This window comes from Vigna unguiculata, chromosome 11, assembly GCF_004118075.2.
Source record: "Vigna unguiculata cultivar IT97K-499-35 chromosome 11, ASM411807v1, whole genome shotgun sequence".
NCBI lineage: Eukaryota > Viridiplantae > Streptophyta > Magnoliopsida > Fabales > Fabaceae > Vigna > Vigna unguiculata.
Window position 1 is genome coordinate 29,798,332 of NC_040289.1, and position 5,667 is coordinate 29,803,998.

The window sequence follows — 5,667 nt, forward strand, 5'->3', positions numbered from 1 at the left end:
TAGTGCATCGGGTTGTGCTTTGTTAAGTTTCTTGGATGCTTATTCAGGCTATAATCAGATCAAGATTCACTCATCAGATGAAGATAAGACAACATTTATGGGAGGAACGGCTAATTACTGTTATCGGCTAATGCCATTCGGGTTAAAAAATGTGGGAGCCACTTATCAAAGGTTAATGGACCGAATTCCGGCGTCCATGTTAGGGACGAATGTCCATGCGTACGTGGATGATATGGTGGTTACTTCGGTAGAAGAGAAGAGGCATAAGGGAGATCTGAAGGAATTATTTGTTACAATCACCAAATACGGACTTAAGCTTAACCCCGAGAAGTGTGTTTTTGGGGTTAAAGCAGGAAAGTTTCTGGGTTTCTTGCTTACCGAGAGGGGAATAGAAGCTAATCCTGATAAATGTGCAGCCATCATAAATATGAGAAGTCCAAGTAATGTTAAAGAAGTACAAAGACTGACGGGGAGGATGGCGGCCTTGTCCCGTTTTCTTACTAAAAGTGGAGATCGGGGTTTTCCCTACTTCCAATGCTTGAAGAAAAATGAAAAGTTTCAATGGACCGATCAATGTGAGGAAGCTTTCCAAAAATTGAAAGAGTATCTAAGCAAACCACCGGTATTGTGCAAGCCTGAGAAGGGCGCTGATCTAGTGTTGTATATTCCGGTGACCGAGCACGCAGTCAGTTCGGTGTTAGTCCGAGAGAGCGATGGGGAGCAGAAACCGGTGTATTTCGTAAGTAAAGTGCTTCATGGTGCTGAGGTGAGATATCCCACTATAGAGAAAGTTGCGTTGGCTGTAGTAGTGTCCACTCGGCGTTTAAGACATTATTTTCAGAATTATAGTGTCAAGGTGATGACGGATCTGCCGATCAGGTACATATTACAAAAACCTGATATATTGGGCAGGTTGGTTAAATGGGCAATAGAGCTCTCGAAGTATGGGATACAATATGAATCATGAGGGCCGATCAAAGCTCGGTTTTTGGCTGATTTTGTGGTAGAGTTATCTGAACCACCTGTTGCGGATCAGAGCGTAAAGGAGATAACATGGATCCTATCAGTGGATGGGGCTTCTAATTTAAGAGGTAGTGGTGCTGGTATAGTTTTGGAAGGGCCAAAAGGAGTATTAATTGAACAATCGTTGAGGTTTGCTTTCAAAGCTAGTAACAATCAGGCAGAATATGAAGCTTTGATAACAGGGATGCTTTTGGCTAAAGAGATGGGTATCACTAGGCTGTTAGTCAAAAGTGATTCCACATTAGTAGCAGGTCAGGTGACCGGAGAATTCCAAGATCGTGATCCACAGTTAGCTAAATATTTAGAGGTCGTCCAATCTGTTGCGAAGAATTTTGTTCTCTTTGAATTTGTGCATGTTCCGAGGGAACAAAATTGCCGAGCTGATTTATTATCCAAGTTGGCTAGTTGTTCGAAACCGGGGCAGCATAAGTCGGTGATAAGAGAGACGTTGGTGGTTCCTCGGGTAGATACGCGAGAGAAGCATAAGGTTTTGGAGATTTTGACGACTGAAGAATCTTGGATGACACCTTTAAGAAGCTATCTTGCAGATAACAAATTACCTGAGGATGCTAATGAGGCGCAAAAAATAAAGAAAAATTCAAGCCGATATACGCTGATAGATGGTCATTTATTTAGGTATGGATTTTCCAGACCTTTGATGATTTGTGTAGGAAGGAGGGAGGCGTCTCGGCTCATGGCCGAACTTCATGAGGGCATTTGCGGGAGTCATGTTGGGGGGAGATCATTGATGTTGTGGATAGTTCGGGGAGGGTTCTTTTGGCCCACTATGAAGAATGACTGTGTGGAGTATGTCAGGAAATGCGAATCGTGTCAGAAACATGCCGATTGGAGCCATGCTCCGCCAGAGGTGCTGCACTCTATTAATACACCTTGACCTTTTCACACTTGGGGAATAGACATTCTGGTACCGTTTCCTAAAGGGGTGAGACAATTCAAGCTTTTGATTGTGGTTGTAGAATATTTTACAAAGTGAATTGAAGCTGAGCCAGTTGCTGTGATCTCGGGTAGTCGGGTCCAAGAATTTATCTAGAAGAATATAATATGTCGATTTGGTGTTCCACGCCGAATTATTTCGGACAATGGAACTCAGTTTGCATGTTCACAGGTAAGGCAATTGTGCGAGGAAGTCGAGATTAAACAGGTTTTCTCTTCGGTGGAGCATCCTCAGACGAATGGACAAGCAGAAGCAGCCAATAAGGTGATATTGATGGGTGTGAAAGGAAGATTACTGACAGCAAAGGGAGAATGGCCAAATGAGATACACCGAGTGTTGTGGGCATACCATACCACTCCCCAGACGTCTACCCGAGAGACTCCCTTTGCTTTGGTGTACGGCACCGACGCGATGATCCCCATAGAAGTTATGGAGAACACGGGAAGAGTGAGGTTGTTTGACAAGGAGATTTCTGAAGTGGGCTTGCGGGCAAACCTTGGTGTTGTAGATGAAGTTAGGGATTTGGCTCAGATTTCTAATGAAGCAATGAAGAGGAGGCTAGAGAGAAGTTACAAGACTAAGGTAGTACCTCGGGGTTTTCAGGCACAAGACCTGGTATTAAGGAAAGCACAGTTAATTCAGATGGATAGCAAGTTGGCGCCAAAGTGGACTGGGCCTTATCGTGTTAAAGAAGTATTAGGAGAAGGAGCTTATAAATTAGAGACATTAGAGGGAAAGGAGATCCCACGGACATGGAATGCGGCTAATTTGCATTTTTACTTTAGTTGACATTTTGGTTAAATTATTTTGGTTTTTGTAGAGATATTTTTTCTTGATTTTAATTTTTTAATACTACAGTATTATTCAGACCTATGTGTTCTATTCCGAGCCTATGAGCTTGAGGTTAAAAGAACCTATGTGTTCTATTCCGAGCCTATGTGCTTGAGGTTAAAAGAACCTATGTGTTCTATTCCGAGCCTATGTGCTTGAGGTTAAAAAAACCTATGCGTTCTATTCCGAGCCAATGTGCTTGAGGTTAAAAGAACCTATGTGTTTTATTTCGAGCCTAAGTGCTTGAGGTTAAAAGAACCTATGCGTTCTATTTCGAGCCTATGTGCTTGAGGTTAAAAGAACCTATGCGTTCTATTCCGAGCCTATGTGCTCAAGGTTAAAAGAACCTACGTGTTCTATACCGAGCTTATGAGCTTGCGATTCATGAACGACTTATTATTTGCTTTAAAGTTGATGTTTGCAGGATTGAGAGCTCGGTTCATGAACGAGTTATTATTTGCTTTAATTTGGATGTTTGCAGGATTGAGAGCTCGGTTCATGAACGAGTTATTATTTGCTTTAAAGTTGTTTGCAGGATTGAGAGCTCGGTTCATGAACGAGTTATTACTTGCTTTAGTTTGGATGTTTGCAGGATTGAGAGCTCGGTTCATGAACGAGTTATTATTTGCTTTAAAGTTGTTTGCAGGATTGAGAGTTCGATTTATGAACGAGTTATTATTTTGTTTAAAATTTTGATGTTTGCAGGATTAAGAGCTCGATTCATGAACAAGTTATTATTTGCTTTAAAGTTGATGTTTGCAGGATTGAGAGCTCGGTTCATGAACTAGTTATTATTTGCTTTAGTTTGGATGTTTGCAGGATTGAGAGCTCGGTTAATGAACGAGTTATTATTTGCTTTAGTTTGGATGTTTGCAGGATTGAGAGCTCGATTCATGAACGAGTTATTATTTGCTTTAAAGTTGATGTTTGCAGGATTGAGAGCTCGGTTCATGAACAAGTTATTATTTGCTTTAGTTTGGATGTCTTCAGGATTGAGAGCTCGGTTCATGAACGAGTTATTATTTGCTTTAGTTTGGATGTTTGCAGGATTGAGAGCTCGATTCATGAACGAGTTATTATTTGCTTTAAATTTGATGTTTGCAGAATTGATGGCTTGGTTCATGAACGAGTTATTATTTGCTTTAGTTTGGATGTTTGCAGGATTGAGAGCTCGTTTCATGAACAAGTTATTATTTTCTTTAGTTTGGATGTTTTCAGGATTGAGAGCTCGGTTCATGAACGAGTTATTATTTGCTTTAGTTTGGATGTTTGCAGGATTGAGAGCTCGATTCATGAACGAGTTATTATTTGCTTTAAAGTTGATGTTTGCAGAATTGAGAGCTCGGTTCATGAACGAGTTATTATTTGCTTTAGTTTGGATGTTTGCAGGATTGAGAGCTCGATTCATGAACGAGTTATTATTTGCTTTAAAGTTGATGTTTGCAGAATTGAGAGCTCGGTTCATGAACGAGTTATTATTTGCTTTAGTTTGGATGTTTGCAGGATTGAGAGCTCGATTCATGAACGAGTTATTATTTGCTTTAAAGTTGATGTTTGCAGGATTGAGAGCTCGGTTCATGAACAAGTTATTATTTGCATTAGTTTGGATGTTTTCAGGATTAAGAGCTCGGTTCATGAACGAGTTATTATTTGCTTTAGTTTGGATGTTTGCAGGATTGAGAGCTCGATTCATGAATGAGTTATTATTTGCTTTAAAGTTGATGTTTGCAGGATTGAAAGCTCGGTTCATGAACGAGTTATTATTTGCTTTAGTTTGGATGTTTGCAGGATTGAGAGCTCGATTCATGAATGAGTTATTATTTGCTTTAAAGTTGATGTTTGCAGGATTGAGAGCTCGGTTCATGAACGAGTTATTATTTGCTTTAGTTTGGATGTTTGCAGGATTGAGAGCTCGGTTCATGAACGAGTTATTATTTGCTTTAAAGTTGATGTTTGCAGGAGTGAGAGCTCGGTTCATGAACGAGTTATTATTTCCTCTAAATTTTTTATGTTTGCAGGATTGAGAGCTCGGTTCATGAACAAGTTATTATTTGCTTTAAAGTTGATGTTTGCAAGATTGAGAGCCCGATTTGTATCGAGATTAAATGGGAGTGAATAGGTGATGGTTAATTGAAATTAGTTAAACTAGGGTGATATCAGACGTTGCTTAAGTTAATTTAAAGGTTGAAATTGTGAAGTGTAGAAATCGATTAAGGGTGGGGTGTAGTACGGATAGCGATCTGGATAAATTACCGAGTTGATTAAACTTTTATATACAAGCTGTGTGATTTCTGAAGTTTTTAAGTGTAGAGTTTAAGGAGGAAAATGAGTAATTTAATAGTAAAATAGGGGAAAGTAAGATTAAATATTAAGGCATAATGTTCCAAGGAAAAACAAGGAAATAAGAGTAGGAAAACAACGAAATAAGTTTGAAAGGCGATATGGGAATGGAAAGACTTGAATGATAAAATAAGGATTTTTAGTCATCAGTGTCCACCAGTTGCCCGTCAACCACCGACTTGGAGATATCCGCTGGAGATAAGTCTGCGTCTGGATAGAGAACTCAGACTTGCTCAAGGGCCAGTTGGAATCCCTTGTTTAGGGAGGAACCGATCTGATCTTTGAGAAGTTCTGAGTTGTGGAGGAGATCCTTCTCTTTAAGAGTCCAGTTTTCCTTCTCGGCTTCAAGGGTTCTCAGTTGGTTCTGCAAATCGGCGAGTAATTCATCCTTTCTTTTTACCTGGTTGGTTAGCTCTGTGACTTCGTTGGTCAAACGGGAGGATTCGGTTTTGGAAAGTATCAAGGCTTGATCTTTCTGCTCCAAGTCAAGGGATTTCTGAGTGGATTGGAGGCTAAAT